Below are 15047 nucleotides of genomic sequence, written 5' to 3'. Positions count from 1 at the left end.
AGCAATTCAATCACAATACACTTGGTGACCAAAAGGTGGCGCTTTGAAACCACAAATAGCAAAGCAGTGTTGCCGTTGGAAAGCTTAGAAAGACGACTGTTCCCATGGCAACGCATCGAACCGTACTTACGGCCGATACAACATTCAGAAGCTAATTACTGCTTCAAACACATACAGAATGGTGGAAATAACACCACAGGTCAGAAATACTAGTTAGGTACTCCCAAACCCGACTATTAATGCAGCTACAACTCAAGCAATAAGCATTTAGCGAGCCATTTAAGACTTAGACATTTCCCCATTAAAGTGAACTAGGGCTCGCGGTAGACCAACGTTACACGGTTAACAGACTAAACAGCATGTAACAAACACCAGCGGATGAAATACAGCATGAATACAGACAAAACCGATGCACTTACATCGTCATCAACGCACACGTACACACAACGATACTGCCAGTATGGTGAAATGCCGGAGCGGCACGGCAACTGTCTGCTAGCTAAGTAACCTCAAGTCATGCGAGCACACAAGTGCGTGGGTACGTCACCACTGACGTCTCTGGCGTTATGACGCTGCTCCAGCAGGGAGTTTTCCACAGGCTGCATCCTCCTAAGGCTGCATTTTAAGGCAGATGATGTCACAGCGAGGCGATGAAGGCTGTCCCAATTCGAGGGTGCCTTAAAATGCAGGCCACAACTGTGGTCTTGTTTTCTCTGGATTTTAATGACAGGTCGGGTGTATCCTTCGTGGTCTAGCCTATCCCATGATTCAGCGTGGACTGAAGCCTGCTGCAGGAATGGCAAACCTGAAATATCTGCTTGATTTATCAAGATATCACTTAATTGCTAAAGCACTCTGATGTTGTCCCTCGCTGGCTTTCACAGCTGAGTGGAAGTTAAAGACAGATATAATTCACTCAGATGGTTTGGTTTGTTTCTCCATTTTAACAACACACGCTGTCACGCTTGTGTTCAGCCCGTTCCTCTGCCGTCTCAGCAAACAGCTTCTCTCTACACATTTTTAATTTCATCATAAAAACCCTGCAGTTGTGAACTTTGAATGTTATTTAGAATAAATATTGTTGTTGCAGCTTTCGCAGCAAACACAATCATTTGTGTCACTCCCAGAGCAGCAGATAGAGCTGCTCTAAAGGAAAATACCCGAGTTAAGCCACCCACAAACCAGCTTTTTCAGGACAGCAGGGGATGGTGTTTCTTTAAGAACAAGGGTGGGGCTAAAAGGAGTGTGATTCAGGTGGTTCATGTGGGCGTGGCCACTTGCTCCTGCCGTTTTGTGACCTGTGTCTGGCACAGCTGAGCCGTGTTTGGCTGGTTATTCAGGGTTTATATACACACCACTGCTCATTGGATGACAGAGCGGGTGTGTCATCATTCGTTAGTCACTATCTTGGTGTTGTGATGTGACAAGCAAGGGGTGGAGCTTTCTGTGAAACCAAGGATGGAGGATGCTGATTCGCTAACAACTTGAGAAGTCATTAGCCAATGAGCATCCTTGAAAATCCACCCCTCCACCTGTTCCATGCTCTGGTTGCCTAGGTAACCCGCTAACGCATTTGCCCCCCCCTCAAATGTCAGTCAGTGGCATCCTTCGCTCTGATTGGTAGTCGCTTCACTGGCACTTCTGGAGGTTGAGGAAAGTTTAATTCACTGGTTATTTTGTGTCAGTCTGTAAGACGTGCTGCACAGCTGCTGCTCACCACTCCACCTGGATTTAATCAGGTTTTCATAAAGTCGCTGCCTCTCCACTAATAATATCTTTTTTGTCTCTTACTCTAGCCATCTTTCTGCTGCTCGCCTCTGTGTGCAAGCTGACATCATCAATGATGAAGAGGAAACACTGACCTGCCCCACAGCTGAAAGAGCAGCGTGCATACTGTAAGCATGACTGAAGGAACTCATAGTCCCATATCACCCCAACAGAGCACTTCGCTCTCAGACTGCTGGGTTACTTGTGGTTTCTCGGATACTTAAGAGTAGAATGGGAGGCAGAGCCTTCAGCTTTCAGGCCCCTCTTCTGTGGAACCAGCTCCCAGCTTGGATTCAGGAGACAGACACCCTCTCTATTTTTAAGATTAGGCTTAAAACTTTCCTTTATGATCAAGCTTATAGTTAGGGCTGGATCAGGTGACCCTGAACCCTCCCTTAGTTATGCTGCTATAGGCCTAGGCTGCTGGGGGTTCCCATAATGCACTGTTTCTTTTTATTCACCTTATTTACTTTGATTATTCCCCACTCTGTATTTAGTCATAGTTATTATTAATGTCTGTCTCTCTTCCACAGTGTGTCTTTTGTCCTGTCTCTCTCCCCTCTGTCACAACTAGGAATCCACTGAAAACAGGACTCAAATGCAGACTCAGAAACCGGTCTACTTAAATGCAGTACAGCTTCATTTACACACACACAAAAACATTGTTGAATATTGCTCTTCACTGCAGGATTCAGAAAGCCTGGCCACCGTCAGTGCCTATGAACCATAACAGACGCGATGCTCCCACACTACAGAAATTTTAATAACAAAAAAACATATACATAATCAACAAATGCCAAAAAACTAATATTATCCTGGGAAGGGGAGGAAATAGTTAACAGGCTTACTGAGTCAGCGACAGTTGAATCCAGAGGAGGGTTGTAGCAAATTTCAGCCGATGCTCCAAATAATCCAGGAGGGCAGGAAAAACAGGAAAAAACCCAAAACCGTAATCCTAAAGAGCAGAGCAGACACACGTCGAAGCCCCCAGTGTGACTCAGGCCAAACACATTCACACATCCCGTGACCTCAAAATGCGAATAACCAGGGAAGGCTGTGTTACCACACAGGTCTGTTAACACTCTAGCGCAGACTGGAGTAAATGATATGCACCAGGTGTGAGGACCAACCCAAACACGCCTCCAGCTCCACTTCACCTGCACCATAAACAAAACAAGGCCACACCCCCAGATCCTGACAGCCTCAGCCCCAACCGGTGTCAGCAGATGACCCCCCCTCCCTGAGCCTGGTTCTGATGGAGGTTTCTTCCTGTTAAAGGGAGTTTTTCCTTCCCACTGTCACCAAGTGCTGCTCATAGGGGGTCGTTTGGACTGTTTTCTCTGTATTATTGTAGGGTCTTTACCCACAATACAAAGCACCTTGAGGTGACTGATTGTTGTGATTGATGCTATATAAATAAAAATGAATTGAATGAATTTGAATGCCATTTAAATTACTGTAATTTTGAAGTTTTTTCACTACTTTTTTGTGCAGTTGTAATAATAACAGTCTCATGACACACTGTTTAGGAAACTGCCCACTCCCTACAGATCTTTCACCATCCTGCTCACCACCTTCCCAAACCTCTGCCAGCCTCCGGTCTCTGGAGCTTCATCTTCATCTGCCTCCAGTGCCGCCTTCACCCCCACAGAGTTCAGTTATTTCACTCAGTGTACTCGTTACTGACTCAAAAAGGGAAATTGTTCCATCTGGGCTCTTAAAACCAAGAACCAACAACATCAGCAGCAGCAGCAGGGGCAGCTGTGCTATCTTTCCTTATTTTCCCTCGAAGTGGACTGCAGGGTTTGGTGTTATGTTACACTTGAGATCAGAGGTGGAGATGAAGAGCGGGCGGAGGTGTAGATGAAAAATAAAAAATAATCACAGGGTTTCCTTGTCCATTTTGGCATGCCTGGATAGAGAGAGAAAAACTGAGTGTGTGGGTGGATGAGATGCAGAGAGAAGAGGAGGAGGAAAGATGGAGAGTGGCAGATTCTTCTTTTTTTTAAATGAGGGGTTCCTCTTCCTCAGGGGCACCTATCTGTGTGACCACAGGAGCGAGGAAGAGGAGGAACAAAGGGCTGAGGAGGTGGTGGGATGAGAAAGATTGAAATAAAGAAAAAAAAGGGGGGGGGGGGGGGGCAGGCCACATGTTCTACACCCTTTCCTGGAAGGGAGGAGAAAAATAAAATGCTGTGCATGGACATGGATGTGTGATTGTATATGTGTGTTGGATGCACAAATGTATCATTAGGCATCATTAAGCACAAATTATACAGAGAGAGAAAGACAGATGCTGCTGTTGGCACATTATTCTGCTCCCTGCAATCTGCAGGAAAAGAAGGGGGGAGAAAGAGGGGGGGGGGTTAATCTAATACATGTGTAGTGTGATTAAAGGAAGAGCTTCATCACTGGTGACATTTCAGATGGATGTGAAGCCCAGTGAAAGGATATTAAACACACTTAAATATCGCAGTGAAAACAGAGGCGGGGGGTGAGGTGGGGGGGGGGGGGGGGGGGGGGGGGGGGGGGGGGAAAGAGTTAAAAGTCCGAATCTATGAGAGGGAGCGCTCTCTCTCTCTCTCTCTCTCTCCCTCCTACCTCTCTCGCCCGCTCGGCTGCTCGCTGCCTCTCTCACCACCTGTTAGTGCGGACCCCTCATGCACTGACAGCCACTTGTTTGTGTAGGAATCTCCTCCACTCGCCATCAAAGGTACGCAAATTTATCGTTTTTATTCTCACGCTTCTCCCTCTTCATGCTGCAGCACGTTTTCTTTTTTTTTTTGGGGGGGGGGGATTATTCACTTCTCACAAGCTTTTATTCCCATCTTAGTCTCTGCCTCCTTTACAGTATCCTCGGTCCTCTCGTCTCCTCTCAAATTTCCATGTTCCTGCAAGTGCTGCAAAGTACATTTACTCAGATGCAGTACAATGTACACGACATGTTGTGCTGTTTTACTGCACTTTAATGCATGCTTTAATTACAGTTTGGAGGCATTTAATAGTCATATTTGATTTTGATTTTTAGCAGCCAAAATAAAACAGTAAACACAGCTGCTGCTTTTAATGATTATGCAGTTACCACTTCCTGTTTCAAATTATATTTAGATACTGTTATCAAGTTATTTTGGCACTGTTCTTTGCAGGAATGAAGCTGCTAAAAAATAAAAATTAAAAATATGAGCAAGAGAAACACGTGGGCATGAATCAATTTATAAAACTGACTTCATACTGAAATATTTACCTCTGAATTTATGCCTCATTCAGTCCACTTTATTCATGTATTTGTTTGTGTGATTTTTTGTATTATATTTATAATATTTTGTCTACACTTTACCCCATGTCTGCATATTATTTGTTAATGATTATTTATCTATCTTTTTGTGAAGAGCTCTTTCAGTGCCTGAATATGCCTAAATAAATAGTGTGAATAGAAAAAACAATGCAGGAAAAAATATAAAAATATATAATATATAAATAAATACATTTATGTATAAAATAGAATATTAAATGGGAAAGTAAAAAAATATTAACAAAAAGTTTAAAACCACACTGAAATAACTGAAACACAAATAGTCATTTATGTAGAATTTCCCAAAGTAATTAATACGCACATGAATTTTATTAATATTATTTTTGATGCTTTGGACCTCCATAGGGCCTCTGCAGTAAGTGTACTGATACAGGCTTCCATAAGTACACACAGGTCTGCAGACTGAACAAACAGTGTCCAGCAGAGGCGCCACAGTGAGTCAGTCCCCATAGACTCCCATGTTAAAACTCTCCAGCAGAAATAAACATGTTTACAGCTGATACAGAAACTGCTTTGGTCTCTGTGGATAATTTCCCCTTCAGAACAGCTGTTTAAATAACCTTTGCATTATTTGGGGCGTGGCCTCTTTGACTGACTGGTGAATGGTGACACAGGCGGCTGTAGCTGCTAGCTGTCTGCTAGGCTTCACCTCAGCTAACCGGAGTCCCTGAACTGGACCTCTGGACTGTGTTTGAGGAGTTGGAGCCTTTTGGGGCATTTTTAATACAATAATGTGGCTGCCGTCCAAGAAGCCTCAGCTGCAGTTTGGGTGAAATTCTGGATTTTAATTGGATGTTACTGAGCACCCAAATAAAACCCAGAATCCAACAGGTGATGTCACTGTGGCTCTATCCATCTTTTATATATTTCATGTGATTAAACTGAGAAAAGTTCTCCTTTCTGATACACTTGTTATTTCTTGTATGCATGTTGTGATTCATGATGATAACGTGATTTAAACTATTTATCACACTAACTTGGCTGAAGTGGAAAAATCTGGAAAAAGATAAAACAGAAACAAGTTTGAAGCATGTCGATTGTAACATGACGAGCGCTGATCCTGGATATGATTTGGGTTGCGGGTCTAAAACTGAGTCAGTGTGTGTGTGATTCACTATAAATATTCGCTCATCTGTCTTCACACACATATGAACCTGCATAACATCCCATTCTTAATCCATCCATCCATCCATCCATCCATCCATTCTCTTCCGCTTATCCCGTTCAGGGTCGTGGGGGGGCTGGAGCCTATCCCAGCTGACATAGGGTGAGAGGCAGGGTACACCCTGTACAGGTCGCCAGCCTGTTGCATTTCCATTCTTAATCCATAGAGTTTAATATGAAGTGGGCCCACCCTTTGCAGCTATAACAGCTTCAGCTCTTCTGGGAAGGCTTTCCACAGGTTAGGAGTGTTTATGGGAATTTCTGACCATTCTTCCAGAAGCACATCTGTGAGGTCAGACTCTGATGTTGGAGAGAAGGCCTGGCTCACAGTCTCCACTCTGATTCAGAGGTGTTCTATCAGGCTGAGGTCAGGACTCTGTGCAGGTCAGTCAAGTTCTTCCACACCAAACTGGCTCATCCATGTCTTTATGGAGCTGCTTTGTGCACTGGTGTGCAGTCATGTTGGAACAGGAAGGGGCCATCCCCAAACTGTTCCCACGGAGTTGGAGCATCAAATTGTCACAAATGTCTTGGTATGCTGAAGCATTAAGAGCTCCTTTCACTGGAACTAAGGGGCCGAGCCCAACTCCTGAAAAGCACCCCCACACCATAACCCCCCCTCCACCAAACTTTACAGTTGGCACAATGCAGTCAGACAGGTACCGTTCCCCTGGCAACCACCAAACCCAGACTCCTCCATCAGACTACAATGTTCAGTCAACAGATCCATTCACTGACAGGTTCATATTTGATGTCAGTGACCGATGCAGTCAAATGTAGCTGGGAGCCCAAAGTGGGCATTTGTAAAAGTCAAGAATGCATTCCTGTAGGACCGGTCCTGGGACTCCTTAGCATCGCAGGAACTTTCTAAGGAAGGTGCACATGTGGAAAGATGGAGGTCCTGTGCTCCTTGGCAGGATTCAGTGACATCTTTATGAAGGAGCCAGTTTCTTGTGTCCAAATTGTCTGTCCCTGTGCACATTTACTAAAATAAAACCTCCACAGATTAAAAAAGTTACAGTAAGAAAGAAATCCTTGTTTGCAGCTGGAGGTCTAGTTAACAGTTCTTAAAACATCTCTTTTAGAGTTGAGGTCCATGGGAAAATAATTTTAGCTGCTGGGACTTTTTAAAGCCTTTTAATACCTCTGCATCTGGTCCGTCAAGTTGTATTTGTCCAAAACCCCCGGTTGTATACTTCTTTGTTTTGTTGGGTTCAGTAGGTCTTTAAGGTCTGCCTCAATTTTCCAACATAACAGAAACATCCAGATGAATGTCATGAGACTGTAACCAAACCTCAAATCAACACGAAACCAGCAGAAAAGACAGATTTCCTGTTTCGAGGTTTGACTGGAGCTCTTTTGTTGGTCTTTCCTTTAAGTGGTGAATTGGAACCAACTGCTGTTCATGTCCATCAAAGAGTGGATGGAAACCACTGAGGTCCTGCCTCCTTTTTTATCCAAATTATATGTTGCATTATTCTAGTAATGAGTAATGGCAATAGAATCGGGTAGTCTATGGGCTTCATGAGCAGAGTGTGTGGATGATGGGGATAAATCAGGGAAGTCTGGATGAGGACCGACTTGTTGGAGACATCTTGATGTTTGCAGCCCGGCTGAGATTTTAGGAAAAGCAAAACTAGACCGTCACATCAACCAGTTTATTGATATATATCAGGTTAAAGTTGGTTTTTGTTTGAGCCACGGGCTTTATAGAGAGATTTTCAGAAACTAGATGATGCGATCTTTCAAAGTCCTGTAATATTCATTTTGGTATTAAGGTTGTTTTCTATTACAAACCTTTCCAGCTGGATGCTCTAAACAAACAAAAACTTGAAATTTTTGTTGGGGTTACGTTTAGTTAATCCGAACCCAAATCTTCCATTAACTGAACTCCAGCCCTCATCCTGATTGTTCACTGGTGACTTGGTGGTGATTAGGTTTATTTTTTCAGCCTGAGGTTGGTGAGGAGTGCTGAAAAGAACATGTAGGAAGATATAACGTCCACACAGATCACCGGTGACGTGTTTAACAGTCACATCTATGGACCTAGCCTTTATGTGGAGTCTTTACCTATGTGGTACCCAAAGGGAAACAGAAGAACTGTGAGGCCATCCAAGAGATCTGATATGAACAGCAACATCTTCTAGTTCCTGAAAATTTGCTTGTGTAGCATGTGGCTATAATGCAACTCTAACCTTACACCTTTAGTTTTCTAGTGAAGCTAACGGGTTAAAGAAATTACCATTAATGAGCCATTAAATCTATCATCTGCCATTGAATACATGAGATTGGAGTTTATTTGCCTACAAATAAATAGCGCTTCAGTCCAAAAAGGGTATGAAAAAGCATAAAAACCCCCAAGTTTGATTGTACTGCTCCACCAGCAGCAGTATATTGTAGTTGGGGTAAATGTACTGTAGTTTACCCCCCACATTAATGGCATTTAGAGTAAAAAACCCTCTTAGATGGTTTTCTTTGTTGGGGCTGATCTATAGTGTCACCCATGGTGGATGGATGAGTGTAGTCATTAATGATTCACAGAGCCTTCCTGTATGTGCTGCAAAGGTTATCCTCTGGCTTTGGTTATACATGAAATATCCAGCAGAAGCTCAAAGAGGACCTTCATGCGTCACCGTGTTTCTCTGATACGTTCAGAGTCACAGGCGGTCGTATAAAACGTGGTTGGAGTTCAGGCTGCTTTCATGCTCCTTATTTCCTGCTTGTGTCACTTCATTCAGTCGTGTTCTGTACAAACTACAGACAGCACAGCTCACTGCTGCTCCTCAGCAGGCTCCTGGAAATGATCCAATCTGAAGAAAGTGGGCTTTAAAGGCGGGTGGCCTTAAAGAGACGGGAGCTAAAACGACTTGTTTCAGACTGAAGGCGAACCGAGGCAGCGCCCGAGTCGCACTTCAGGAGCCACTGCTGCCTAACTGCTGTTTGGTTGTAAATAAAATAGGCCAATTAAATTTGACAAAACATCAAAGGGAGCTACACCACCCACCATCTGCTGTGACACCACAGCTAGAGATGTGGGTGGATGGTACCAACAGAAGGAAATCCAGGCCCTAAATCTCAGACTCAGTCCAGTCGGCTGATTTCATCATAATAAAGAGCACAGAACAAAAACCAAAGTCTGGGAATTATTATTGTTGCCAACTAGTTACCAAGAAAATCAGCCCAATATCAGAGATTTGGCCACTAATGCCAGTAAAGAAAGCCAAAGAAATTTCAAGGACTTTTTGAAATGTGATTTGAGGATGCAGTAAACAGTGAGGATGGGAAGAAATTATCCCGAGGACTGCTGAGAGGACGGGTTCACGTGGAGCACAGCTGAGAAACGTCCACATCAAATCCAGATGTTCTGAAGCTCCATTTCACATCCATAAACTGACTGTGCTGCATATTAAAATGATTCAGTGATAGATAAGAGATGCTGAAGTTGCTCTGACTACCTGAATCAATTTTTATGCTTTTCAATACAGCAGAGCCTGATGCAGAGAAAAGGGAGAGAAAGGAGACAGCAGCAGCCCTGCAGATGAACAGGCTGATAAACTGACTGTAATATCTGCACTGCTGCTTCATGTAGCCTCTATATGGATAAAAAGGGGGGGCTGCTTTTGAGCATAACTCTGAAACTTAGCCCCACTGCAGCCCTGAACTAAAGCATGTTAAAGAAAAGATAATTCTGATTAAAAGGCTGCGAATCCTGTGAAGCTGCTCCAGGGGAACGACTACAAATATTATTGTTTTTAGGCTCCGACTGATTCAGTGACTGAGCCGTCAGTTAACACCATAGACCAGATAAAGGTGGATGCGGCTACCATGATGGCTCTCATTGGTTTGTGGAGTCCTGTTTTGAAGGCTTGGATCTGACTGAGGGAAAGCAGTTTGAGTTTTAAATGGAGCTTATTGGCCACAGTCCTGTAATATCTGTACATGCAGGCTGTTTAATATGAGGCACGGCCTCCTCTGGGTGTGATGCAGGGAGTCACCTCCTGTGCCTGGAGACGGGTGACCAGATCTGCTGTTGAGGAATTGCTCTTCATTCCCGTTTGAGTGCCGCCCACAGCGTGGATCTGTAACGCTGCCTCTGACCAACACGCCGACCCAGCGCGTTCCAGGCACGCTCAGCAGGAGACGCAGTGGGACTCCCGGCTGGCCTGAGAAGTCTCCGGCTATGATCCAGAAAGGCCTGCGCCGCTCTGGCAGTGTGGGGGTGGGCATCGTCCTGCTGAAACAGCCGCAGGGAGGGGCCCTGCCACAAGAAATAAGTGTGCAGCTGTTGGGCTCCTGTATCCGCCTGCTCCTGGCTGGAAATTGGTCGGCGGTCCCTTCGGGGAATGAACTCATCTTTTTGGCTATTCTGACTGGACTGTGTGGGTGCTTCCTGCATGCACCCACGCTCAGGTGGTAGGAGTAAATACAGAAAGATGCTGGTTGGCTTTTTGGAGGTAATTCTGCTGAGCCATGGCGTGGCCCCGTCTGGCACGCTGTCGCGTTGTGATCAATGCTACGCTAACATGTTTTCCAGCATCTTTCCCCTTTTCTCTGCCAGAGCAGCTTCCTCACATCAGCCAGTAACATCAGGCCTGGGTATTGATTTGCATGCAGCTATTGGTGGTTATGAATTATAATGTGGTGTTTTCTGTGACTGGAGGATTTAAAATCCCAGAGAGGAACTGGGATTCTTTTGGCAGAAGAAATTGATTAGATTATGTTCCCTCCCCTCTCCTCTGCAACACATGAGCTGATCCAGTAAAGTGTGAGCTCAATGAGCATGAGTAATAATGAAAACTCAGAGAGTAATACTCAAATAATCAGAAGCAGAAGCCATTCATAAAGTGATGAAGGAGGAGCTCCTGGTTTCTGATGTGTTTTTGCTCATTCTGGGTTCAGACTTCAGGTTTACCCCCGGGGACCGTCTGCACACTTCCAACCCCTCACTTCATCCTGTCTGACATACCCTGTGCTTTAGCTCCTCCCCCTTTAAGCTATGTTCTTTGCAATTGGCTGCCCCTCACAAACAAGTGATTTAAAGACATTTACAGCAGAAACAAACACGTTTACAGTCTGATACAGAAACTGCTCAGGTAAGAGCGTGGCCTCCGTGGTGAACAGATGGATGGGTGACGTCATGGTGGATAATCCCGTTGTTTATAAACAGTTTTTGTGCAAGACTGAATTTATATTGAACTTAATTATCATCCTACAGTTTAGCTCCAAATGGGTGAAAATGCCAGGAGCAAAAAAAACGACAGAATTAGTCAAATCATAACAATATGTGAGGCAGTGAACAGAGCTGCAGCTCTGCTCACACCTGTCAGTCATCAGGGGAGTGGATATAAAGTGACAGGACTCTCCACAGCGAGGAACATCAAGCCGGCGACAGGGTGGACAAAAACAAGCGGGGGAGGGGGGAGGAAGCGTCTGCAGACTCCAGGGTCGGAGTCAAACCGGCTTCAGTGAGTGGCAGGTGAGAGGGGATGGGGGGGGCAGCATTTTGTGTGTCTTCATTAACATACTCGACTCACTGAAGTCTCCACCTCTGAGTCTCACCAGTAATCCCGCTGCGACTGGACGTGCACCAGACTTCACTTTCATGTGGGAGAATGTTTCTGCTGATAAACGCCGTTTCCCCCTGAATTAAACATGACGCCGGCGCCCCGAGCAGCACACGCCCACAGCAAAACAGGAAGGCCTGGAAAATAAAAACAGGAAGACTCAAACCCAGGGGACCATGTCTTAAATCTGTGACTTCTAATTTATAATTATATCCTTATTACACTTGGAAATTTAACAAGATGACTAAACTTCTCCTCAGTAGGACGAAATGATTATTAAACATTAAAGCACAGCCTCATAAATCTGACTGCTCTTTAAATTAAAGTCAGTGAAGTTAAAATGGCGTAAGCTTTAGGCTCAGTGTCACATGACTGCTTTGAATTCCCAGGTAGCATCTCATAATTATACTTTAAAGCTTCCACATCTATCCTGGGAAATTACATCAGCCAACCGTATCCACTCCAGACAGTTTCAGCACGACGGCGTCCAATTCACCCATGTTAGCAGGTACGCTACTGTTAGCTAACATTAACTCAGGGTCAGATTTGATCCTGAGAACCAAACAATGCCTTTTTGGCCCAAACACCAAAATCTGGGGCTGAAAAATGCTGCAGTTCCTCTGCCGTCCAGCAGAGGCGCCACAGTGAGTCAGTCCCCATAGACTCCCATGTTAAAACTCTCCAGCAGAAATAAACATGTTTACAGCTGATACAGGAACTGCTTTGGTGGGTAATTTCCCCTTCATAACAGCTGTTTATAACTAACCTGTTTAAATAAAGTCTGCAATATTAGGGGCGTGGCCTCTTTAACTGACAAGTAGATGGTGACACAGGCGGCTGTAGCTGCTAGCTGTCTGCTAGGCTTCACCTCAGCTAACTGGAGTCCCTGAACTGGACCTCTGGACCGTGTTTGTGCTGTTGGAGCCTTTTGGAGACTTTTTAATGCAATTATCTGACCAATATATGCCTGCTGTGACTTCATTGGACTAAAAAAACCATCCAAGAAGGCAGAGCTCCAGTTTTGTTGAGAGAAATTCTGGATTTTAATTGGCTATTACTGAATTAGCATGTATCTGTGTGTGTGGATGCTTTTGATAACCAAGCTAGCTAGCATTAACTGATATCTCAACCTTCCACCCTGGTTAACTGTAGAAACCTATAGGAGATGTGATTATGTCCATCTTCCATATACAGTCGGTTTTGTTGTGCTGGTCGTTAGCTTATTGTTCTGTTAGCATAGCTCTCTGGCAGTTTATCATTGTTTTTCTCGTTGGCAGTTAACATTTAAGATCACGATCCTCTGAGTGTTTGCTTTTGGGACCTGAAGGAGCCTTTGTGGATAATGACACACAGACTTTCACACACTGAGCCTTCCTGCTGGATAACTCTGTACCACACACTCAGTCTTTCTGCTGTTTGCCCGTTGAGTGTGGATGATTACGACGGCACTTTTTTCTGTCTGAAGCTTAAAACTTCCCGGAGGCTGAGTACACAGAATGAGGACATGAGAATTTATTCTGTTAATTGTATTTGAACGTACCGTTTGCATGAGTCAGCTCTTCTGTCTGCTCACAGGAGCTTAGAAGAAAGCCTGTGAGGGCAGAATCCAGCGACGCAGCAGAATTTCTCCTCATATCACTGATTAAAACACATAAACAAAAACTGGAAGCAGCAAGTTCTCCAAACTACATCAAACAGCAGGTCATTAGCACCTCATTTCTTACCTTGTCTGCTACCACTGGTTTAAATGGAATATTTAAGAACAATCACATCAAGACCCAGAGAGTGCAGGACGAGTCCAGTCCATTAATTCTGCAGCTCGGCTCCAACTTTGATCAGAGTGCATGTTCAGCGTTGTTAAGGACACCCTGCAGAGTTTTTAAGGAGAAGACACTTACACAGTGATGATCTCTTTCCAGTTACACAGCTTGTGAAATATCTCCCACTGCTTAAATGTCTTTTTGGACATCTGAGCCGTCCTCTCTCTTTCTGATCGCTTAACAAGGAGGAAGCTGCAGGTTTCCAGGTTCAGTGTCAGGCTGCACGTGTGACAGCTGCAGCCAGCTGTTGAACATTTTGGGCTAATGAGGAAGTCACTCGGCTCCTTTCACTGTGATCTGGTCTCAGAGCAAAAGCTGAAATAGTCATTCCAGTAAAATCTGGGGGGCTGTTTCTGTCAGGACTGGCAGCACGACTTTCAGACTGCTCTGCAGCAGGAAGTAGTTTCACCTGAGCTGCTGACCATGAAAACTATTTTAACCCAAAGCAGGAACATCATCTAAACTGGACCAAGCAGTGTGTGTGTCCTAAAAGCATCAGTACCATCCACTCCACTGCCGACACCTTCAGCCTGCAAATGCAGAAATCTTCTCTTTATGATTGTGGACGTGAAGCAGAGATATGAGATGTTCCTGTAAACAAAAATAAGGGTGTGAATTTGTGTCAAAGAGCAAGATCAAATCTATTCTCACAAACTGGAGCGAGACTGATGGAGAAATATTAAATGATGTTGTTGTTGTCCCGCTGCAGCGCCTCCTGCAGCCTCGGCTCTGTGAGGAAGCCTCTAAGTGGATTACTGTCAAACACAAGGAGACAAGTGAACCCTGAACCTGTTACTGAGTTTACATTTAACCGACAAAGACAATCAGATGCTCCTCTCTCCCGAGCTACGCTACATTCAATTTGTATGCTGATGCAGCTGCACTCAGTCTGTTTTCATTGCACTTTGCTTTAATCGATGCAAACTTCAGTCTGTGGAAGGCTGAAACTGCTGATATTATCCATAAATAATACAGAATGAAAAAATCATAACTAGTTCATTTCTGAACAAATATATTTACTTTGTAATGTTTTCATTTAATGTTATTGTTATTATTATGTAGTACATGTTCATAATGGAGGAAGTGCAGCGGGAATAAAAAGCACAAGTTCAGTTTCATGAATTACTGAAATAGGACTTGGGGGGAGGACACTGAGATATTCGTCTCCACCCTCTCAAAGATACTTGAGGGTTTGTAGGCCCTGCAGGGGTGCTTCTGGAGTAGGGGGTATCTGGCCTGCAGTGAGAGCTCATTACCAGCATGATGTGGTCCTGCTGGCTTCACTGAGGAACGACCTCCAGCTCAGTCTGGGGCAGTTTGCAGGCGTGTGTGAAGCAATGGGATGAGAATTAGTAGCTCTGAGTCTGAGGCCACGAGTCTCAGTCAGAAAAAGGATGGAGTGCTCACTCCACATCGGGA

General features: G+C 44.5%; 1 protein-coding gene across 1 annotated transcript in view; it reads left to right on the top strand.

The window, feature by feature from the left end:
* The first annotated feature begins 4394 nt into the window (after window positions 1-4394).
* doc2a (double C2-like domains, alpha) overlaps window positions 4395-15047 on the top strand; it is a 67685-nt gene continuing 57032 nt past the window's right edge. Inside the window, exon 1 of the mRNA XM_030736530.1 lies at window positions 4395-4480. The gene's annotated coding sequence lies outside the window, so the exon portion shown is untranslated. The remainder of the gene's footprint in view (window positions 4481-15047) is intronic.

Source organism: Archocentrus centrarchus, chromosome 8 (assembly GCF_007364275.1).
Source record: "Archocentrus centrarchus isolate MPI-CPG fArcCen1 chromosome 8, fArcCen1, whole genome shotgun sequence".
In the NCBI taxonomy this organism is placed as follows: Eukaryota; Metazoa; Chordata; class Actinopteri; order Cichliformes; family Cichlidae; genus Archocentrus; species Archocentrus centrarchus.
Note: the sequence above shows the minus strand (reverse complement) of the source record. Positions and strands in the feature narration are given on the sequence as shown.